This window comes from Otolemur garnettii, unplaced genomic scaffold, assembly GCF_000181295.1.
Source record: "Otolemur garnettii isolate 467f Iridium unplaced genomic scaffold, OtoGar3 scaffold00023, whole genome shotgun sequence".
NCBI classification, from domain to species: domain Eukaryota; kingdom Metazoa; phylum Chordata; class Mammalia; order Primates; family Galagidae; genus Otolemur; species Otolemur garnettii.
In genome coordinates, this window is record NW_003852418.1 from 4,855,268 (window position 1) to 4,880,131 (window position 24,864).

At 46.8% G+C, this 24,864-nt stretch overlaps 1 protein-coding gene across 1 annotated transcript in view; it reads right to left on the reverse strand.

Moving 5' to 3' along the window:
- Positions 1–24,864, reverse strand: part of PTPRT (protein tyrosine phosphatase, receptor type T) — a 762,820-nt gene that overhangs the window by 158,585 nt on the left and 579,371 nt on the right. The gene's annotated exons all lie outside the window — the stretch shown is intronic.

Consider the following 24,864-nt stretch of genomic DNA (forward strand, 5'->3'; position numbering starts at 1 on the left):
ATTCCAAGATGTTCCTAAATAGAAGCACCTGCAGTGGTGATGATGAACCAACAGCTGCACATGCTTGAGGGCCACAGAGGAACATCCAGGGGATTGAGGGAGGCTGTGTAGGTCAGAGCCCAGTGGTCTGGACAAATTCAATGAGTTCAGCCAACAGGCCTTAGAGCTGAAGTCATGGACTCTACACAGGGAGGTTTTTAGGAGGAGCCATGCTTGGCTGGTCCCACCAGTCTTTTCACAGAGGAATGTGAATATGCCTGGCACATTTATGTTTGACATGGCAAATCCAACTCTTCCACTTTTTCAAGGGGACTTGCTCTCATCTCTGTGGAATTATGTCTCTGTTCATAAAGGAAGGTGCTAGCAGTGTTCCACGGTGATGCAGGGATAATGCACATGGCCCTGGTACTAAAGACCAGACAGCATCCATGTGTGGCTTGATGGACAGAGGGTGGATGGTCCTGCCCCTGTGCCAGAGTCAGGACTGTGTCCCCAGGCTCACACTGTAAGTGCCCAGTGGAGCAGGGTGTGAGACTGAGGCAGCAGCTACAGGGAAGCATATCAGGCGTGGTCTCTACAGGGCCTCCTGGCCATGTGACGGGCTTTCCACAGATGCCAGCACTGGGTCCATGTAGGAAGCTGCCCTTCTGACTTAGTAGCCCCCAAACCCAAGCAGGCTTTTTTGAAGGGTAGAACTGGAAGCCTTTAAGTGAGATGGTGGCTGGATTGCTCCCACCCCAAGTGCACCCTTTTCATCAGGGTCAGCCTTAGCATGAATCCCTGTTGCCAAAAGACTAGTGACTCCTGTCTAGAGAAGTGGGAAGCAGGAATGCTCTTCATCTCTGCCCTCCACAGACCCAACCTGAGAATAGTCCACGTCAACCAGAATTGGCAACCAGGTGACCACCAGGTGATACATTTATCCAGCTGGAGAAGATTTAAGGTTGTACTTGAGTCCCCTGTGGGATGTGATCATCAAAACAGTCTTGTGAACTCAGCTTGCCCTGGCAGGAGACTTCTGCCTCTAACCTTATACCCCAGCCAGCTGTGCTTTGTGAGTTCTGAGCACCCCCAAAGGGTGAGCCAATTCTCTCAAAGCAGCTGCTGCTGCCTCCTGCTGTCTACTCTTTCCCCCAAAGTGAATGGTGGATTAGAATTCAGCCTCCTCCCAGCCCCAGCCCGGCGTCCTCATCTGGCTTGTAACATGCTACCTGCTTACATATGGAAACCTGGTGCCTAAGGCACGGCTCTTACTCCCTCCTTCAATATTATCTCTTTACATAGCGTCCAGTTGCCATCTTTTGTCTCCCTACTGCCTGTTTCCCTGTTGCCAAACAATCATCCCCACCAATTTTCTCCAATGATTCCTTAAACTCAACAAAGGCAGGGCTGCTCTGCTGTGCACGAGTCAGACCACTCTGGTGAATCCTGTGCAGCTAGGGACTCAACCCCCTTGAATGGGACTTCCAGGGTAAAGACCGGCCAAGAGCTTTGCATCTCAGAAAAGCAGTCCAATGCCCAGAACATGAGCATCACTTGAGAGTTTATTAGAAATGCAGAACTTTGAGCCCTGCCCCAGACCTACTGAATCAGCAGCAGTATTCTCACAAGGTCTCTACACGATTCAGGTGTGCACTGAAGTCCAGAGAAGATTGACTTTGAAGATGCATCAGTTAGAATCAGAATTTTCATCCAGATTCAAAGGAGACCTAATTCTTGCCTTCAAATAGCTGAAGGGCCATTGTTGGCAGAGGGAGTAGATTTTGTCTGTCCCTTTAATTTCAAAGATCACAGCCAGTATCAATGGGCAGAAGTGATGGAAGGTAGATTGGGGGCCAACACCGGAGAAGTTTCAGTGTGGAAGAGCTGGCTACCCAGCTGAGTTGAGGTCCCGGCCGACTCTCAAGGGAGCATGCTGCCGTGGAGAGAGGATGGGAGCAGCTGTGGCTCCCAAGTCCTGTGTCGCAGTTAGTACTCCTGTTCACCTGCTCACTCTGTTCTTACCTCCTTGGCTTCCCGGATTCTTAACCCAGCCCCGAACATCTCACATTCCTAATGTGCTGGCCTTTCTTCTCTGCCTATTAATGTCACCTCCCACCTTAAACTGGCACCCCTAATTCCAGTGATGCTCATGCTCTTGGTGACAGGAATTCTCTTTGTCATCCTTATAACCACAGGACCCCCACTCACCTGTCCCTTCCCAAGTCACCTACAAGGGCAGGGCAATGTGTCATTGACAATGGAAGGTGCTGGCTGGAGCATGCTCCCTACCAGCAGAAGGAACGGCATGACTTCTTACACCTCTTACGCCCCTTGATGTTGTGGTTCTATGAGTCTGGCCAAAAGGAATGAATGATTTTTTGGGGGGAGGGTCATTTGTGGAATTTTATTATTTCGAAGAATTCTACACTACAAAGTTAGGAACAGAAGTTCGGTAGATGAGCTCATGAGACTGGACATGGGAAATTATATTAAGTAGTAACTCTGGTATGGGTTTTAAATCAGAAATATGTCAACTTGCAACCAGACGCCATCACTAATGGGTTATCTGACCTTGACCAAATCTGTGAACCACATTGTGATTGATACATTTATTTGGGAGGAAATGCCAAGTTCACGCAGGGATTCTCTAAGGACCAAATGTAATAATGGAGGTAAAAGTGCTTGATAAAGTCTGAGGAACTATTCACATATGTGACGTGTCTTTGGAACTGGTTCCAGGGTGGCAGAAGGTTTTTTGTTTCTCTTCCTTTATTTTTGTTTTTGTGTGCCCGTGAACTGTGGGTGCCAGAGGCTGGAGCAAGGCTTCCTTGCAACCTGCTGACAGAGTTCCTCCAATCCTAAGATAAAGGAGACCCCCAAGTGCTTCACTGAACTTTTCTCAGAGAGGCAGGGCTCGCATCAGGCTTACATCTGAATGACATAATTTAGCAACAAGGGATTAATGATTCATTCTCCAAGTGCTCTTGCTGGCGACAGGCCCAATTCTATGGCTTTACATCAAAGAATTTCCCTATGAAGATAGGGAGCAAAAATAGAAGCCAAAGATAAAGAACACCTAATTGCGATTGATAAAACCAAGTAAATCCCCACGGCAGGAGAACCCATGCTGGTGATCATTGCAGACAGCAAGGAATGGAAGCCAGCTCTCGGGGACACCATTCCTAAAAGCTGCGCTCTTCAAAACACACAGTTGCCTCTCGGCTATCCAAGGGCATATTATCTCCAGTGTGGCTTATCAGAGGCAGATCTGACTGTGCTGGCAGTTTACCCCTGTCTGCTTAATGACTTCTTTTGTTGAAGAGTTTCTCTGTCTTTACTCTGGCTTTGCGTGCATCTGGCATCCAGTAGAGAAAACTTTTGAAGCTCTGACTCTAAGCTGCTTCCTCTATGCCAGTGGAGGTTTTAAGCATGGCAGGCGTCTCTGATTGCGGAGGATTTGCCAAGAGAAGAGAACAGGGAACAGATGAGGAAGTTGGACGACTTTCTGGCTCCTCTAAAGCCAGGTATGCAACATATTACCTTCTTGATTTGGCTGGAAGTGAATTCTTAAAATGGTAGGCTATTTTTAAGATGGAATTAAGGTCCAAGATCTGAAAGAAGTTGATAGGAGAACATCTGGATCCTTCCTTCGATGCAAGCCTCTGGTCTTTACAAATTGCATCCCAAGGCATTGGGAGTCTCTGTAATTGTGATCATGAACTACGCTGGCAATCTTTGAGGACGGAAATTGTAGCAAACAGGAGGGGTGCGGGAAGCCTGGCTGCTGCTGCTGGCTCTTTTTTTTAAGTGAAAAAATGTGTATTTCAGGTATTTGACACTAGTAAGCGCGATGTTGATACAGAAAAAACTAATATATAGACTGGGCGATTACATTAGGGCTTCCAACTATTACCACTTCAAAAAGGAAAAAAGGAAATCACTGGGCACCAGAACAGGCTTTACGTCAGTCAGAGCTCAACCAGGAAAAGGGAAACCACACCAAGCATTTCAAATGGGGCAAATTTACTAGGGAATTGATACCCAGGGATCAGAAGACAACGGTCAGGCAACCCAGAGGGCAGGAATATGAAGAAGCCCCTGCCCAGCTCAGGCTGGAGAAACAACAAGAGGGGGTGGGATTACCAGAGCCCAGAAGTCAGCACTACCCATCAGTAGGTGACACCCCAGGAGACTGGTCAGGGACCGTGAAACATGGAGTGGACTCATGGCTGCTGCAGAAGGGGCCTGTGCCCACGAGGAGGAAGCTTCCTCCCTTCCTTTTGCTTTCCCCTGCCTTATTCGTGTCTTCCACCTGCTATACCCAGACACCGGTTGGCATGGGGATCCAGAAAACACCGCCTGCAGGGGTGACCTGACATCCCCGGAGGGCAGGGCAGCAGTGAAGGGTGAGTGGGAGATGAGATGGGTACGGGGTCAGCCTGCGCTTCCAGTGAACAAATGATGGCAGGCTCACCTCTTTGCCACTTTTGAGAGGTGACTAGAACTGTAAATCAAAAAGAACGTCCCAGTACCGTGTCTTCATTTCAGCAAAGTCAAGGCTGAGGTGGAGAAATTATGGAAAATTAGAACAGCCAGGTGTTAATCTGGTTTCTTCCAGAAGATGGGAACAGAAGGTTGGGATACCTGACCACGTGTGAAACACTAACAGCATTGACAACGAAGAATGCGTATTTGTGGCTTTTACTACAATCCAGGCTGCCATTTTAAGCCTCTTCATCTCTTTGAATCCTCATTCCTCATGATAACCCTATGGAACAAATTCTGTCATTATACCCATTTCAGAGATGGAGAAACTGAGCCTCGGAGAGATTAGGCAACAACAGCAAGCAAGAGAGCTGGAATATGGCCCCTTGCAGTCTGGCACAGAAATTTATTCCCCTTAGACTATAAACCCTTTACTACTCTGCCATCTCTGTAATAAATAGGGAGAGAAATGATTCAGCAGATCAATTTGGTTGCCTTTCTTCAAATATCCAGAAGAAAGAAGCAGACCAGTATTTAGCTGTGGAATCCTATCCTGACCAGCCACATGAAAACCTCTTTGTAACTATGCCTGCCCTGCTGAGTTTGCCGCCTGCTGTCTCATACAGTTCCATTCCCTATGGCTTTCTTGGAGATAATCTCCCCTTGTGCCCTCACACCCACATATCATATTCTAATATCCAAGGGATTGATGAACGTGTCATGTGAATCTTGTTATGTGGGCCAAATTATACAGACTTTGCTCAAATGATATTTAAACTTGACCTTTTTAGCTTATCTTCCCTCATCCTTTTCACTTTCCTTGTGTATCAACCACCATCTCCAAGCCCTTCATACATTGAATTATTATTAATCCCTGGGCTTTCTCTATAATACCTTTCTGGATATTTAGCAGCCAAAGCATCCCATAGATGGTAGAACCTCTGTAAGTTGGCCACCCAAGGAACTGTGACAAATTGGTCAACATACAGAGTGGTCAACATAAGGAACAAGGGCTGCTGTATTGGTATATATACACGTGGTGCACATCCGGATATGAAAATTAGGTCAACATAAGGAGGTGGTCAGCGCAGGAAGGTGGTCAGCTACAGAGGTTCTATTGGAATCCCAAAGGGAGGCAAGTCTTGTTCAAGATTAGGTGATTATTTTCTGCTTTTTTGGTAATACTCTTTCTTTGATCTCTCCGGGACTAATTTTTTAAAATTGCTGACTCCCTCCCCTAAATGCCTCAGAACCGTGCCTCCCTCACCAGATCAGGTTGATAATGGAGCACTTGAGAAGGATTATTCCATCATTCTTCCAAGTGACATCACTGAGGATCTTTCTCAAGTAATAAATAAATTGCCTCAATTCATCATATGACAGTAATTGCTTTTAGCTAAGATTTAACTCAGAGTCAATGTTAAGTAGCTGGAAAGCGCTACAGAGAGACAAGGTTTTCAAAGATAGCTGCACCCTTGCTGTGGAAAAGCATTTAATAAGCACTGAGTTAAGTATAAAGAAGATACACATTTCTAATGTCTCAGACTCCCTCAATCTCACCCAGCCAGTCCTAAGAGGTTAGAATTGACTCCATCACAACCCGTACCACGAAAGCTGCTAAATATTGCTGACAGAAGTTGCCCTCATTTTCAGCCTCGGAGGAAGGTTAGCACCCTGTGAGATGGGAATAGCTTTAATTGATTGTTTGAAAGCACTCAGGCCACTCAAATAAATTGTTCCTCAAGTGCTGATTCTGCTTGGTTCCACGAATCTCCCGTATCCTTGTTTCCAGGTGGACCTTGTTTTACACTGTCAACGCTCTGCGTAGGTCAAAGTCTAGTTCAGTCACGCTCCCTGCTCTAGGAAAGATGGCTAAATGACGCTATGATGGAGAAGCGCTGTGGGTGCAAGTAAACTTCCTTATTCTGAAATGTCTTTTTATCCATTCAATGCAGCATACCAGACTTACATAAGAGCAGTCATGCCCAGCTGATGCCAGACATGGTCATTGTTGACACACCCTTCATAAGGCATGGCCTTTCAAGGGTTTCATCATCGATGGCCTAGAAATCCATTTATACTTCCTGATGCCCTCAACTTCTTCACTCTTGTGCCCAGGAGAGATCTACCCCATGAGTGCCGCCGGGACGCAGCTGGGGTTAGAGAGAGGATTCAGTCTGTGACTAGACCAGGACCTTTAGCCTAGAGTTGGGTATCAGGTTATCTAAGAAAGGGTATAGGGCATACTTCATAGACTGGGCTAGGTGTCAGGGAACAGTGAAGGCTAAATCAGAATAAGGAGTCTGCCTATGGCTTGGGCTCAGGGGTGGCCTGGATGTTGGTCCACATCCTTGGTGAGGGGTCATACTGTGCCTATGTTTGTGCTGAGACTCCGGCCAGAAATGAAATTAGTCCATGACCATGGAACTAATTGGACAGAGCCAAAAAGCCGATTGGCTCCCACATGGATGATATCCAATAGCTTAGTCTCATCAGCACCAGTTCAACCCTTGGTCACAGAGCAAAAAGCCTAGAGATGGCCTCTCCCAAGTGGTGCTGGGACAGTGACAATAGTGGGGTTAGCAAGGTGCTGAGCAGGGGAGGTAATGAGAGACAACCCTGCTGTCCAGGAGCGCCTCCTGAGAGAGAGAGGAAGCATGCCATCTGAAAATCAAAGCTCAGAGTGATGGGTGCGGGCATGCAGGCGTGCACAGGAGGGGCACACAAGAATCACAGCATTCCCGAGACCACTCAGCGGCCTCCTCACCCCTCCCACCTTGCTCCCTGTGGTCTGGACCAGGCCTGCCCTGCTGATGAAGATGAAGAGCTGAATCAGCTCAGCGCTCACCACCGACAGTCCTGGCTCTCGGCTTGCAGAAATCTGTGCTTTGAGCCTGGCGACCTGAGGCCTCAAAGCTGCTTAGCTGCTGCCGACAAGAGCACCCACAGCCTGCGTTGGGGATTAAGGCTTTAGTCTGAAGAGCAGATGTAAGAGAGGAGAACATACACTCTTTAGGATGCCCTGCGGCAAAGTGATAGTCCCTTTAGACTCTCTCAAGCAGCCGCCAGGAGAGAGAGAGAGAGGAGAGAGAGGGGAGAGAGAGAGAGCGCATGGTCATACTGAACTGACTGTAATTCCTCCTGTGGAGTTCAGAGCGGTCCCAGGGAAGTACGGGGATCAGGGGAGCCTTCACAGGGGCAGTCAGTGTAGGGAAGAGACCAAAAGCCAACCAGGAACAGTCTACAAGTGGTATAAATATCATACAATGCCAGGACCCGGAGAACAGGGTGTCACGGGCTGGTTTGTAACAAGCGGCAGATGCTAAGACTATTCAGAGGGAAACAGCAGACGCCAAACCCAGACAGGAAGGGTCAGAGCCCACAGCCTGTCCATATATAGAATGTGGTACACAAGGGGACACCACGGGGCGACGGGATGGGCTGAAGATGATTCCCTGGGGTGGCAGCTCTCAGCCAGGACTTCCCTGAGCTCTGTCCACTGTAAAGGCACAGCTTTGGAGGCTTTGCCTCTGTCTCCTGACCAAGGCTGAGGACACCTCCATTTCCAAGTGTATTAGTTCCCTATGGCTGTTGTTGCAAATTGCCACAACCTAGTGGCTTGAAAGAATAGAATTTTTTTTTTTTTTTTTTTTTTTACAGTTCTGGAGGCCAGAAGTCCAAAATCGAGTTGCAACAGGCCCCTCTTCCCGAGACTCCGGGCATACCCTCTTTGCTTCTTCCTGCGTCTGGTAGCGCCTGGCAGCCCTTGGCCTTCCTTGGCTCAGGGAGACATCTCTTCGCTCTCTGCCTTTGCTGTCAACACGGTCTCGTGCGCCTCATTTCCTCTGGTCATATGGGGTTCGGGTGCACTGTTCTGAATTTATCTGCACTAACGACAACTGCCAAGATCTTCTTTCTCAATAAGCTCACCCTCAGGGGCACTGGAGGTGCCTTCAACATATCTTTTTGGAGGATGCAATTCAACTCATAAAACCAGGTTAAGCTGAGCTGTGATGCAAGCAGCCCGGGGATGGGCTACAAACAGGAGATCTTAGCATTTCATTATGCAAAACACAAACGGCAACAGGCAGGGACAAGGGAAGGATGGCATGAGGGAAAAGGGACAGGAGACTCCTGCTTGGCCTTGATTGAGCAGAATACAGGCTCTGGAGAGGCGATCTGTCCTGGCCTCCTGCCTGAACTGCACAACACGGTAGTCCAGGGGCTGAGGTCCGCCTCTCCAGTGCTCTTGCTCAGAAACATAATTCAATTCTTTCCAGCCAACTCTGGCCAAATTGATTCCTTACAGGGTGACTGTGTTACCTGACCCAAAGGGGCAAGAAGGGGGAGAAGCAAAGCTCTGCCCAGATAGGGCAGCTGTGTCCTGACGACGCCTTTGCAACCCACAGCTGGCAGCAAACATCAGAGTGCCTGGAAAGGAGAGGTCTGCGGGAAGAGGGAACAAGAAATCTATAGAAGGATTAGTGGGAACATGAGCAGGATCAGAGAGAGAAGCAGGTAAGCGTGCAGCATGGAATTCAGATCAGTGCCGCTACCCCGAGCCCGGGCAGTAACAGCAGCAGCGGTTGCACGGCATCGATTGCTGAGATTCCAGCCAAATCCACATGAACACGTTCTCTTTCTTCTAGTCTTTGCCCCTTGGCTTTTTGAAAGCAGAAACACTGAATCCCTGTGTTTGTACTAACAGCTGATCTACCCCCTCCCCAAAGGATGGGTAGAAAAGAGGCTTTGCTGTTTGTGAGAAGTGAGGAGGGTGCTAGAGGAGGCTGGCGTGGTTTTGGTGGCTGTTGCCACCAAATGGCAACCTAGACAGAATGGCAAGAGAGGGTATCCCCTGTGACAGCCCACAATTCCTGCCCCCAGCCCCATCTTTTCTGGGTCAGCACTAAGTCCAGACTAGGCACTGAACTCAGCAGGACTGGTCTCAGCAGATTTGGGGGAGCTCAATTCCAAGGCTCTGGAGATTCAATCTGGGAAGCTTGGCAGGTGGGGCTGCATGGAGTTCAAATGTAGGATCAAAAACCACGACGCAGTGACTCCTCATCAGCCTAATAAAAGGGTAGAAGTATACTGTGTCCGGACCATCAAAGGTGGGTATACTGGGCCTGGCATGCTCTGTCAGTGGTCACCACTGCTCATTCAGTAGACAATCCACACATGTGTTCTGGGCACAGGGTAAGAGTGGATAGAAACCAAACAGCTCCGAGACAATGAACGCGTATTGTGACCGTGCCATGTTCAAGAGGAACCTGAGGGCTGAGTGGGGGCAGTGGGTTGTGCTGAATGGCCTGTGCTGAATGACCTGGAGAAGAGGTTAACTGTCACCCCTGGGTGCAGGCTGAGACAGCAAGGGTCAGAGAAGGCTTTGCAGACAGTGAGCTCTCTCGACTTGATCACAGAGGGCAAGCTGGCAGACCGAGGAGGGAGAACATCTCAGCAAAGAGAGGAGGATGAGGGAAGGCAGGTGTCACTCACCTGATCAAGTGAATGGGGCCTAGGATGCTGAGGAGGAAGCAGAGCTGGAGGGATGGGGAACAGACAGGGACTAGACGGTAAACAGCCTTTGATTCAGGCCAATTATCTCACAGCACAAGGGAAACCTCAGGAGCATTTCCACCGGGATCACATTCTTATTTCTGGATGATGACTCTGGCTTCGTTGGGGAGGATGCATTGGAAAGGGACCAATGTGAAGCCAAGGAAACCAGCTTGGAAGCTGTGACACTCATCTGAGTGAGACTTTCTGGGCTTCAGAGGTGAGGTGCAGCAGCAGGCAGTGAGAGGTTTAGGAGGGATTTCAGAGATGGTGTCAGTCAGATTTGGTGACAAATTAGATATTGAAGAGAGGGAGGGAGAAGGAAAGGATGATACCGGGTTTCTGAATCTGATGGCAATATGGACAGAAGACTGAAGACTGATTTTTCTTTGGCATAAGGAGAATATCCCAGGAGAGAAAACAGCACAGTGAGAGTCTCGGTCGTGTGTGACCCTGATTAGAGGTTCATCTGAAGGAAGCACAAACACTCACTTTTGGCAAGAGGACACCTGTGCAGATGGGATACACATCTTCTGCATCAAGGCTTTGGATTTAGGGGGGAGCTTCGTAACAGAAAATGGCAGCCACAATGATGTGCCAGTAGCCTGTGTCTGCCAAGCTTTGAACATCTATTGGAGGACTATTGACAAGGGCAGTAGTCCAGTGCACTTGACCCATTACTAGACACCTCCCCTGATCTGTACAGTCATCCTTGTAGCCCCTTCCCCCACCAGCACAGCCAAGGAGGGTCCTCTGAGGTGACCGGCCTGATCCTGGATGTCACCTGCCTCCCTGACCTCCAGCTGTGGCTGTGCCCCTAGTCTGCAGGTGCGGCCCTGGCCTGTGAGTGCTCTGCGACTGACCGAGGCCTTGTTCAAGGGAGACTGAAGGATGCTCAAGTCAAAGGCTCAGGGACCATAGCATCATATTGCAGCTTATCACCCATCTCAGCCCCCCCACCAGCTCTTGCCTCCAGCCATTGTAGCAGCTGGGGTTGACGTGCTACTGTGTCCGGCCTCCCACTTCACATCCCCATTCCCATTCCCAGAGGAGCGCTGAGTCATGAATTCTGCTTGGCACTTTAGGTGCCCCAGGCCTGAGGCCCTAATGGGCTCTTTTCCATCTCCCTAACCACCTATTTCTCAGGAATCACAGTTCTGTCCAAATATTGCCAGTGGGCAGCTTGTCTGCCACTTCCTCTCTGGACCTCAGTTTCTTTATTTGCAAGATGGGTTTAGAATCATTATGATGATAGCATTTATCTAAGATAATGGGAGTCTATTATCTCACTATTCCTGTCAATGACCGGCCATTATGGTCCCATTTTGCAGACAAGGAAATAGGATGGCCGTGTGGCTCATAGTCCTACAGCTAGTAAATTATGTGACTAGTAAATTCTGCGACTAGAAACAGCTCTGAACCATTCTACTATGGTATTTCCCAGTCCTTGGCTCATAATAGGCACTCATTAATGTTGGCTATGGGCACAGACCATGGTGAGTAAGATTACAGACTCTCTAGATACCTGGGTTTGAGTCCTAGCTCCACTGCTTTCAAGCTGTATGATTTTCAATCATCTGTGCCTCAGTTTCCTCATCTGTAAATGAGAATGCTAAGAAAACGCTGCTTGGCAGAGTTTTGGGGAAGTTTGAATGAATCAGTAATGGGAAACAGCACCAGCATATTCCAAGGCATGTAGGGGGTATGTGACACATACTTGCTGTTATATTGTTCATCACCTTGTTGGCCACCCTGATACTGACATCCCCCAGAGCTGTGCCTTGTGCCAGCCAGCCTGGCAGGCTGTGCCCTCCACCCCCATTGCTTTTCTTTTTCCCCACCACCAAGCATAGTCCTACCATAGTGGGGGTTCAGGTTGGGGCGTCACCTGGTTCTCTTGTCTCAGCTCCCATTCCTACACTCTCCACCACCCCCTTCCAGAGGGCAGGAGCTCCCTGAGAGGAGCATGGAGGCTCCAGGGTGTCCAGGATTGTAGGGCCCAGGGAGTGACCCTAGGGAGGCTGGGGAGCTGACTCCCTGTCGTCTCCTGGCCCACACAGCCTCGTCCCAAAGGCCAAAACGCTTTCTATAATACTTGGGTCCAAAATGCCTGGGAAAGTTGCTTTAGGGACAGTTACGAAGCATTCTCAGAAGAGGGTATGACAGTCTGGATCCTGTCATGTGGCAGGGCTCTGACTTAAAGAATTGCCAGGAAAATAATAACAGTTTAGCATTAGTTGCATAGGACAAAAAAAAAAAAAAAGGAACGATAAGGGGAGTTGCATCCAATACCCCCTCAAACCTGAGCTGGGCTGGGATTGCCTCCTTGTTTTCTGCAGGCCCTCACTGTGACAGAGGGTGGTTGTGTGGGGCTCATCTTTATTATTTCACAGATGAAGAAACTGAGGTTCAGAAAGGCCAAGCAATGTGCTCAAGGTCCCTCAGTTTTCCGGAACGGAGTCTGGGCTCCAGATAAAGGCGTGTCCTACACACAACCCTTCTGGTGGAGAATTCACAGGGGTTCTAGGCGCGGCCAACATGGTGAATCCAGATCTGCCCCTAGGGGTGACCTTCAGTACACCCACTCTGCCCCCCAGACTGGACACTCTTAGTGTCCAGCTGGGCTCAGAGGCCCTTGAGGTCTAGCTGAGCCACAGGAGGGGCCTGAGAAGAGGCAGTATTTCTGTATTGGTGGACATGGGTTGGCCTGAGTCCTGTCAGGTGAGATGCTCAGGAACTAGTCACTTGCCCACTGAACCTACAGGTCAACTCACTCCAGAAAAATGTCCAATCCCAGCCAGGGAGGCTTTCATCTTACTTCTCTCACTGGAGGCATCCCTGTCCTATATATAGCCCCTCACACTCAGCTGTGACAGCCACATACATCTCTAGACACTGCCAAGTGTCCCCTGGTGGGGGTCAAAGTGGAATAAAGGAGCTGAACATTGAAGAGTCTCTACCCTGCACAGAAGTGCTTCTGTTTGCCAACTCAGGGCAAAGATGATCAAGACATTTTTCCCCTCTAGAGCTACACTGTTCACAGTGGCAGCCACCAAGCCACCTGTACTTAACCTAGTACTTGCAGCGTGCCTGGTGTGTCGGAGGAACTGAGGGTTAACATTTATTTCAATTAATTTAAAATTAAAAATAAAAACAGTATAAGTCATGTTTACTCATTGGACACAATTTGTTTTCTGTTTTGGATTCTATTTCATATTAACCCTTGAAAATTAATTGTCTGAATTAGGAAGTGCTCTAAGCATAAAATACACACCAAATTTGAAAGAATTGGCACCAAAAAAGAATGTCAAATATTATTTATGAGTAGATTTTTAAGTCTTGATTACATATTAAAACAATATTTTGAACAGCCCCAATAGGGTCTGACTTAATGGCAGTTTGATGTATGATTTTGACTTTATGATAATGTGCTGATGCCATGCATTCAGTAGAAAACACCTTTTTTTTTTTTTTTTTTTTTGAGACAGAGCCTCAAGCTATCCCCCTGGGCAGAGTGCTCTGGCATCACAGCTCATAGCAACCTCCAACTCCTGGGCTCAAGCGAGTCTCCTACCTCTGCCTCCCAAGTAGCTGGGACCACAGGCGCCCGCCACAATACTTGGCTATTTTTTGGTTGCAGCCGTCATTGTTGTTTGGCGGGCCCAGGCTGGATGCGAACCTGCCAGCTCAGGCGTATGTGGCTGGCGCCTTAGTCACTTGAGCCACAGGTGAAAACACCTTTTGACTACTCAGACAACCACTCTGTTTTTTTTATTTTCAATGAAGTATTCAGTCAATCACATGTATCATTATAAAATAGGCTTTGTGTTAGATGCTTTTGTCCGACTATAGGCTAATGCTTTGAGGATATTTAAGGTAGGTAGGCTAAGCTAAGATGCTCAGTCAGGTAAGATGTACTAAATACATTTTGACATGATATTTTCAACTTACTATGTGTTTATTGGGATGTCACCCCATCATAAGCCAAGGAGGATCTATATTTTAATAAATCATCAAAATTAATTTCAACCTGTTTCTTTTTGCTTTTTCAAGTGATTCTAAAAAATTTAAAATGACACACGCAGTTTAAGTTCTATTTCTACTGAATAGCGTAACTCTGGGGATTTTTAATAGAGGATGATGTTATCCTCAGGGGATATTTGAGAATATTCAGAGCTATATTTGGTTGTCACAGTTGGAGCTGACATCTAGAGGGCAGGGGGCAGGGGGCTGCCAAACACACTACAGCGCTCTGGACCCACCCTCTAACACAGAATCATTCCGGCCCCAGATGCTAATAGCACCGTGGTTGAAAAAACCTCGCTGTAAAGTGTGACTACAGGCCCACATGAGAGAAAAACACCATTAAATTCAAGAAGGGAGAAGGAGGGCAAGGGGCTTGGTAAGTTGTCACCTAACCAGTACAGTGCATGGGGTTATATGGCACGCTTCCTGGGTGGGGGACACCACTACAACTGGGACTTCGCCTTACAAATGCTAACATCGTAACCTAATCAGATATACCCCCGTATTAATCTGAAATTTCAATATATATCTCTCTCCATGAGAGAATAAAAAAAAACATATTAATTCATAAATTAGGTTGTCGTCCTAATGTAGACAAAAAACTTATCTTTGCATTAAAAAAAATAAGGTGTGAATTCCTTGAAGGATAGGGCAATAAATCGCAGAGCCCTAAGGAGCTAGTTGGAGTTAGCTGGACAAAGAAATAAAATAAAGGCTGCTATCACTCTGAATTCTCGGGATTAACTGTGACCAGGGGTATTATTTTACCAGCTTCTCCAGATGAAGATGATGGCGTACGGAGAAGAGAAATAACTTACCAGGGACCACCAGGCCAGGAGGAGGCAGAGCTTAGAGCTGAACTTAGCCTCAGCTCACCCTGAATGCCAGCCCGTCCCTGCCACATTACGTGGTTCTGCAGTTCTCTGAGTCGCTGCTGATATGGAAAGAGGCTTCATGTCTAATATCCCCATCACTCAGACCCGCTGCTTATTTTTTACACCAGCCTCTATTGCTACCAGGGGATGAACATTAACAAAACACCCCTTGAAAGGGCCAGCCTCGCTCAAAGTGACACTCTCACAGGTCCCTCACCCGTCAAATGAGGCTGAGAAACCTGCGGAAATAAATGGAACACAGTGAAATAAACCTGTCAGACGAGGAACATTCAGACGCCTGGGAAGGCAAGAGGTAAGAACAAAAGCGCCTGATATGAGATTGGCTGTGTTTAAAGGAAACATTATCTGACTGCTCTGACTTGAATAGAGCCCCAAGAACAATGGCCCAGCAGAAATGGAGTGGCTCACACACACTTTATTGTTTCTCTGCAAATTAGGGGTAGGCGCAGCGCTAAGAGTCACTGCTCTCTGTCTACCACAAATCCATCTGTAGTCCCGGCCTCCCTGGGGAAGGCTGAGGCTGGTGGGCCTGTGATAGGGTTGGGATAGGGACTTGCTGAAGACCTACTATGTGCTGCTATTACCCAGGACACTCTCTAGGGTTATCTAACTTCATCTGCAGAAGGACTCTACTGTAGAGTGTGATAATTACTGTTGCAGATGAAAATAAGGCTATGTAACTTGCTTAAGGCCATATGACCAGGAGTGGCTGGGATGAAATTCCCAAGGTCCTGGTAGTGGCACATTGCACTAAGGTGGTCCATGGCAGCACAAGGGTAGGGACAAACCTGGACATAGAGGATGCCCTTGAGGCTCTGCCTGGATCTTCTTTACTGGGAAGGGTACCTACTCTCCAGCTGCAGTGCGTGCAGGTGGCAAAGGGCTCAGAGGTGCCTCCTTCCTTGGAGAAGTCCCATCAGGTAAAGGGGAATCCCTTCCTCGGGAGGTCATGCACCCCCATAGCGTTCCCAGCACACAGCTGACCAATACCATGCTACAAATGCTGGCCCTGCTGCCTCCAAGTGGGACCAACTCTGTGGTACACCTCACACTCCAGTGCCTGTGTGTGGGCACTGTGCCCCTTGGGCTCAGGTGGATGTAGGTCTGCACCCCCTTCCTTAGCTTTGCTCCTGCCCCATCCCATCTCCCACCCTCTCTTTCTCCTAAGAACACTCCTCAATGAAGAATCTGCACAAGAGTCCTGACCTCAAGCTCAGTATCCAGGGAACCCAGCCTAAGACATCCACCAGTTGTGATGTTCCTGAGTTTGGGAAAGGTGGTGGACAGGCACAGAGGTGTGGATAGCCAGACTCACACCACTACTGTCCACTGTACCCTTTTTCCCACCAGGACAAACTGACCACTCAGGGATTAGTAGAGGAGGCCACTACATAGGCAAGGACTTTGGGAGGGGTGACAGTGAAACACTTGAAAACTCCCAGAAACTTCCCATTGACAAGAAACAGCCTCTGCAAATAAAATATCTCTAGGTTAGCAGATTGTCTTTTGTCTCTTGGGCCCCACAATGGGCAGCAGCCTCTGACATGGGTGGGCTGGGTGTCCTTTTCAGAATGGCACCTTTCCTTGAGGAAATTTATTCAAATAAATACTTTCTCTAGACTAGGCATCCCCGTAGCAACTCCTTTGACATCTGGTATCTAGTTCAGACTAGAACACAAGAGCAGAGGACTGTGCCTGTGTGGAATCTACAATGCACATAGTAGTACCTCTAAGAGGTAAATACTGTTATGCTACCTAACTGATAGGAAAAGGGGGGCTGAGCATGGTCTTGGAACCTATCAGGATACATGGAAGACCCAAGATCATAGCCAGAACTCATTTCCTAATGATATACTTGGTATGTCAACTTCTCCCCAACCTCATTTGTCACTTCCCCTGTGAGCACTCCCTTGGCTCCCGTGTGTGTGTGTTTATTTTGAACACTACACACCTCTCCTTTGTAGCACTACTCCCATTTTACACTTTATTTGTGCAGTTTTTTTGACCAATGGGTATTTCCTTTCCTGAAATAGTATAGAAACTTGTCTTCTTTTGTCATTATTGTATCTTTCAGTGCCTAGAACAGTGCCTGGCACATAGTAGATATTTAGTACATGTTAGCAGAAGGGATGGATGGATGGATTAGTAGATTGAGGGATAAATGGGATGGTGGGAAGATGAATGAGTAGACAGAGGGATAGATGGATAGGTAGACAGATGAGTAGATAAAGGGATGAATGGGGTGGTAGGTGGATGAATGGATAGAGGGATGGATGGATGGGTAGATAGATGAGTAGATAGAGGGATGGATGGGTTGGTGGATGGGTGAGTAGACAGAGGGATAGATGGGTTGGTGGGTGGGTGAGTAGACAGAGGGATAGATGGGTTGGTGGATGGGTGAGTAGACAGAGGGATAGATGGGTTGGTGGGTGGATGCATGAGTAGGTTGAGGGATAAATGGGGTGGTGGGTAGATGAATGAATAGATAGAGGGATGATGGATGGGCAGATAGATGAGTAGATGGAGGGATGGATGGGTTGATGGGTGGATGAGTGAGTAGATAGAGGGATAAATGGGGTGGTGGTTAGATGAATGAATAGATAGAGGGATGGATGGATGGGCAGATAGATGTGTAGATAGAGGGATGGATGGGTTGGTGGGTGGATGAGTGAGTAGATAGAGGGATAAATGAGGTGATGGGTAGATGAATGAGCAGATAGACGGATGAATGGGGTGGTAGGTGGATGGATGGGTCAATAGAGGGATGGATGGATTGGTGGATGGGTGAGTAGATAGAGGGGTGGATGAATGGATGAGTGGATAGAGGGATGGATAGATAGACGGATGGATTGGGGGGATTGATGGATGAAAGGGTGGATGGATGGGTGGGAGGCTGATGGACAGATAGGTGGATGTGGATGTGAGGATAGGTAAGTGGGTGGATGGGGGGTGAGGTGGAGGGAATGTGGTTCCTCTCTGGTGCATCTGGCCTGGAGGACCCACTGAGCATGGGCCACTCTCACTCCCCTCCCGCCCGCCCAGGGCTCTGGTGATCACCTGTGGTGAGGAGGCAGAGTGGAGTCCCCAGGGTCACCTGGGCGCTGCCCATTGGTGCTGACCACAAGGAAGCCAGTCCCCAGGCAGCATGCAGAAGAGAAGGAGAGAAAGAAACACACATGAAAACGTGCGGTACGGTGAACAAAACTGCAATTCTTGTGGCTCTGAAGAGCTCACGCTAAACAGCAAAAGAACATTGTGATTTAACAAAACAAGGCCTGAAACAGATTCGTAAAAAGGAAACAAGTATCAGAGTCACCTTTTACCGAGCACCCACAACATCTCAGGTACTCTTCCTGGTGCCTCACATGTAATGTTTCTGAGACTCAGAAGAACCCAGAAGGGTCAGTATTATTACAAATGAATGTGTCATTTTTCTACCCAAATCTCTTTTCCCTAGTTTCCTTTTTCTTGGTGCTGCCACCCATGTAGTCTAGAAAACTGTGGTGACCATTGACCTTTTATTCTGACTTCCCACTTATGATCAATCACCATACCTTATTAATTTTACCCCAGAACAGCTCCTGAAGGTGCCCCTTTTCTTTAATTCTTGCTTGGTTCAAGCCACCCTGTGCTACATCTGGTTATTTGGGGAGCTTGCTCTGGTCTTCCTGACTCCAGTCTCAACTCCCCCTCAATCTGCCCTCTACCGTCTGGCTGAAATCCATCAGTGCCCCCTACTGTCTCCAAGATAAATGTCAACCCCCTTCCCTGCAGCCAGCTCAGAGACTCTCCAGGATAAGCTCCCTGACTGCCCTCTGGCCTCATCTCTCTACTCACCCACCCTCTGCTCTGTCCTTGTTTAACAGTGGAAATGATAAACAGTTTCCCATTATCAACAGCCCTACTTTCCAGTCTGCAAGCCTCACTGGGTGAAGCATTTTACACAGAACTTAATCTTTCCTGCTCCTTCCCCTGGCTGACAGCTGCTCATCCTTCAGGTGCTGGTTTAGAACCCCTTCCCCCTAGCAGGGGTGTCCAACCTGCATGTAGATTATTTTGCTGATCTGTGGTGTTGGATATTGCAAAAATTACACACGGACCATTTTTGCTCATTAGCTTTTGTTTGTTGGTGTTTGTGGATTTAATGTGCAGCCCAAGACAACTAACTCTTCTTCCAATATAAGGAAGAAAAAAACAAGGTTGGACACCCCTGCTAGAGAGTCTTTAGCAGCTAACTGAATCTTGGCCAGATGCCCATCTTTTGTCTTCCTGTAATGACCTGGTCTTCCTTTCTCACTCACAGACTCACACTTTTATATGGATGCCCTCCCCTTAATTCTGGAGTCTCCCTGAAGGCAGCCACTGTGTCTTATTTTCTAGAGTGCTTCTGTGGCCTTATGTTGTATGGCACATAGTAGGCACTCAGTGAATATCTGATTAATGAATGAATGAATGAAGTGGTGAATCAGAGAATTTATATAACTTGCTCAAGTTCACAAAACTGTATTGAAGCTTCACTTTGGCTTTGATGTTCCCGCCCTTTCAAACCCACCACTTGCCTCTCTAAAGAAAATCATACAAAAGGTTGAAAGATGTTTTAGCCTTGGTCAAAGACCGCGCTGTTCTCTAGGGATCCATCAACAAAACTGCAGAAAGTTGTTACACAATATGGAGAGAGAGGCAGGGCATTCCAGACCACCCGATAAATAGGAAATACATAATTTCGAAAACAACACAGATGGCAACTTGATCAGCAGCCAAAAAAAATACCATAAAACTTAACCACCACAGTAGTCATAATACATCTCCCTTAAAAATATGGGGAGCTTCACTATTTTTAAAGCACATTCTAAATCAGGGGTTAGCAAACTATGACGCATGGGCCAAATCTGGCCCCACACTCCCTGTTTTCTGTGTGGCCATGAGCTAAGAATGTTTATTATGTTTTTTAATGGTTGGGGAAAAAAGAAGAAGAGTAATATTTGGTGACACATGGAAATTATATAAAATGCAAATTTCAGTGTCCATAAACGAAGTTTTATTGGAACACAGCTGCATGCATCCTGATATGTATTCTTCTACGAACGGTTGCTTTGAGCTACAGTGACAAAGTTTCATTGTTGTGACAGAGACCATGAGGCCTGCAAAGCTGAAAATATTTACTATCTGGCCTTTTATAGAAGAGTTTGCTAACTCCTGTTCTAAATAGCTATTTTTTAAAATCTTTTTCTCGCCTCCCAATACTGTTGAGAAGACAAGACAAGGACTACTGAGCTCATGTGTCAGAGGAAGAAACAGAAGGCCGGAGAGAAGAGATGACTCATGTATTCCCACCTGGCTTCCTCCGGCAGACTCATGACTGTTGTGTTCAGCAGCCGTCTCCTGCCTCAGTCCCACTCCTCCTATCCATCTTCTAAACTACACCTAGGATGTCCTTCCCCCCAAAGGCAGTCTGCTTAAGCACCAGCAAGGGCTCTGCTATCTCAGGACAATGTTTATATATATACACACACATGCACACACACATACTCACATGCCACGGGGCTACACAGAGTCTTGGGTGGCCTGGCCCTGATTGCCATTTCAGTTCCATCTGACCATTCCACTGTGTCTGGTCTCACTGGCCTACTAGCCGTCATTGGGTTGCCTTGGCCTATTCAAGTTCAGAGGCACGGCCTCTTGCCATTGTGATTTGCGTATCTACTCTCTTGGCTCAGAAGTCCTTTCTGCTTTACTCTTTAACCTCGTTCCACATGATAACTGACCCTCTTCTTTCAATGCTTGTCTCAGTGACCGTGAACTCTGAGTTCATTTATGCTTCCCTTCTCTGTGGGACAATGGCATCCTAAATTTGCCTTCATCATTGCCCTTAGTGTACTGTGTTAATATATTTATTGGTTGGTGATCCCGTGAGGTACTATTTGCAGAGTGCTCATTATAAGACAGGCATTGCACTGAGCACTTTAGATGCGTTAGCTCATTAAATTCTTACATCTGCCCTGTGATGTAAGTGGCGTTATTGTCATCAACTTATAGATGGGGAAAATGAGACACAGAGTAGTTAAGTACATTTTCCTACACTGAATCAAAGACGGCCCCAATCCAGATAAAGTTCTTAATTTACTGGGAACATGGAACCACATATCAATACCAAGTTACACTTGGTAAGTATCTATTAAAAACTACATGAATACATGAAACCCTGATTCAGTATTTTTTCACTTACTAGTTGTGTCCCTTGGAAAATTACATATATTTCTGAATTTTAGATTCTCCACCTATAAAATAGAGGTATTAGGAAGTATTTAATGAAGTTATTTTTAAGGATCAAATAGGGAAAATGATTACAACCTTCAGTTGGTAGGTCTGGGGCGGGAGTCTTCTCATCTTACCCTTCAGGGCTGTAACCCATGAACTGTTGAGTAGTAATGCTCAGCGACCAGGAGTGGGAAGAGAGGGACAGTTGGACAGGTGCAGAGATGCAAAGAGACTTTTCTAGTAGGTAGAGCAGCAGAAGATAATGAGATGGATCATGGATCTCAGCAGAACACAAAGGGAAGTAGAAATAGAAAAAGGTCCTACTTATATATATCATGGTAAAGACAACCAGTATCTGCCAACATCCTACTCTGTCTCACAGGCATACCAGAGGCCCAACCTGCAGTCAGGCTGATCATGTGACTAGTTCTCATGAAGGTCAGGGAGGCAGAAGTGGCATGAGTTACTTCAAAGCAATGTACTTAAGACTTAAGTTACCACCTCTGTGCATTATCTTCCCAGCTGAGGGATCCTTTAAGACCACATATATTCTAGATGGCATAGCAACAAATAAGTCTTTCTGATAATAAGCTATTGTTATTGCAGCAAAGCTGAGTCTATGCTGACTAAACTGGCCAGAGAAGTGGTGGCCTCTTGCTTTCTCCTATATCACCTGGTCCCTCTGCCATATCACTTATTAACTGGAGGATTTTTGGTTTTATTGGAAAGAACACCTTTCTCTTCACAGTTTCAGGGTCTATTCAGTGTATTTGTGTATATATGTCCATCATTAATGAAAAGAAGAAGGAGCAAAGAAGTATTGAATGTCTCAGGTGTCCAGTCAGAGTCCTTTTTCCTTCTAAAGCAAAGAATGTGGAGTGTAGAGAGATGCTCCTGGGCTACAGGTGGCCCTGGAGCAGACAACCTTGAAGATAAACTGATTTCTTGGTTTGCTAGCCTCCAGATGTTGTGGAAATGAAGAAAGCTGAGGGTTCCTTGATCCACCTCACCTTCTAGTCCAAATATTAAGACTTAGGTTGGGCACCGCTGGAGGTATGCCAAAGACTGTCACACCCTAAGCATTTTACTATCAATCTTCACCAGAAAAGAGATGACAGAACAGGTTAACACATAGGATATAGGGGATCCTGTCAGCAGTGCATAAAATCTCACCAAGTCTATGGTGTCAACAAGATTGAAAATGGTGCCATGGAGTCAGATCTGAGTTATAATTCTGAGGAACCTTGAGCTTTTTTCTCAATGCTTCTGAGCCTATTTGGTCTCATTTCTTGAGTAATAGTGATGACTACTATTTATTTAGTATGCCATATGTGCTAGGTGTTAATTCAATCATCTTATTGCAACCTCACATCAGTACACACAGCCCTGTGATTAGCATACAATGGGCGTTAGTTTTTGTAAGCGCTTCCTCCCCGTATTTGAACATAACTTTGAGATCTCATCCATGGGGTCAAAACTTCCATTGCAGCTTTAATCTCTTTATTTCTAACCCTTGTCTCCAACCTACCTGAAATGCTCCCCTTTCATGATTTTAAAAGGCTTCTTTTCCCTTTTGTAAGATGCAACTTCTTTGGAAGAACAGATTTGAGCTAATGTCAACTCAGGTCAAATCAGGTGTCTCAGGTCTGGATTAGATATTTCTTATTTCTAGTTGAGAAGGATGGACGGGGACTCCCTGGGTACATGCTTGAAGATAAAAGTGGGTCTTTGCTTTTGTATTTTTGGTCTCTATCACACCAACTTTTGTCTTCCTGAGTAGGGTCTGGAGATGAGATGCGTTTGTGTGTGTGTGTGTGTGTGTGTATTGGAGAAATTTGACTATATCTAGAGGGTAGGAGACAGGGGAAAAACAGAAGAACAGAAGAAGCCTAGAGAGATGTGTCATTTGTTATAGCAAGAAATATAGTAGAAAGGGTTCGGATATGAAAGGTCACCTTTCAGTTATTCTAGGATATACATATGACACAGTTCTATTCTCCCATCTTCTCACAAAACCTCCTGGAAGATTATTCCATTGGCATTTTAGTAACTCAGAGACACTGGGGGAGAGCAGAGGAGGCCAACAGTCAAAGAGAACCTGTTACATTTGTGTAATTCTCACGAATTCCATCTCACTAGACTTGGTAAGGGAAGGACAGCATTGCCCTACCCCAGCCTTCCAACCACACATCTGAGCTTTCCCCTCTGAAAGTCTGATGGGATTTCTAAAGACCAATCAGCATCCGAGAGATTTACAACAGACCACCTCACAACAGTCATCCCTTTCACAGTGATCCTTCATTATGGCCCTACCCCGGCTGCCACGGCTAGGTTTGGGTGTGCTGTGGTCCTGGGTCCCTCCTGAAATTGCTGGGCAGGTGATTAAAAAAAGGACAGTGCCAAAGTCAAAGGCTAGAAAATGAACAAGTAAACCAGCACAATAATAAACATACATTACTGCTGGGTAAGACGTCATCTCAACACGTGACCTATAGACGACAAGGTCAAGTGCTGACGGCTGAGGCAGCCTCATCCCTGTCCTCAGTTTCTGCACTTTTGAGTTCGCCTATGTCCACTTGATAAATGGCTGGGTTGGAGACTTATATGAGAAGTGACTACAGTCCAGGCTTTGGCTCCTCCTTAGGGAACTGACAGATTGTGCTTACTAGGTTAGGGTCTCCCAAGTCTCACATCAGAGAATCAGTTGGGGGAAAGGAAAGAAGAAACTCACATTGTTTATCATCTGTTATGTTCTTGAATAATTAGCAGGAGAAAATTAATGACCTCAGGCTTAGAAGTGAAGCAATAGACTCATAGATTTTAAGTGGCTTGTCCAAGGACAAACAGCTAGGTTTTAGAGGTAGGATTTGTATACAGGTGTCTCTCATTTCCCATTATTCTCTGAAACTTCTCAAAGAAGCTTTATAGTATAAAACAGAAGCTTCCATAGAGAATTGTATCCTGCTGATAACAGATGATTTCACTTGGCTTCTCACATCACCTGTCGTCTGTCTGTTACCCTGTGGATAAAAGGGCCATTGGCCTCATCACTCTCCCTCTGGGCCCCAGTCTTAGCATCTACAAGATGAGGGCATCTCACTGGAAAGTGGCTATTTAATGTCCCTGCCAGTACCTGCAGGAGTAAGAATCCATTATGGAGAGACGAGAGAAGTGCTGGATAAAGTGCCTTATTTACACAAGACCACAGCCCATGTCTCTTGCCTATCATTGTCATTGGGACAATGATTTTAGCCCATCACCACCACTGGGTAGGACAGAACTGCTGGTGGCACTGGTCCTTTAGCCCATCCTTCATTATTGTGGAGTTCAGCTTTCAGCTCCTACTCCAAGGGGATTGTTTTAATGGGATCCTTAGAGAGTGTTTACTAGATTAAAACCGTGGCTGTCTTTTGCAAAGCAACTCTGCAAGTGGCTTTATGGGCTTCCGGATTTATTTTGTCTCAATGACTCGGCTTAGTTTGCAAATCAAATCAAAGCTGATTTTTGTAACTGTCACTCGGGTGCACCCAGCGGGAGTCTGCAGAGCCAGCTGTGTTCCCGTGACTGCTGGCGCCAGAGATGAGAGTGCTACTGTTTGCTGGCCGCCAGAGTGGTACCAACCAACAGGAGGAATGCAGGCAAACATGCACCTTCCTGACCC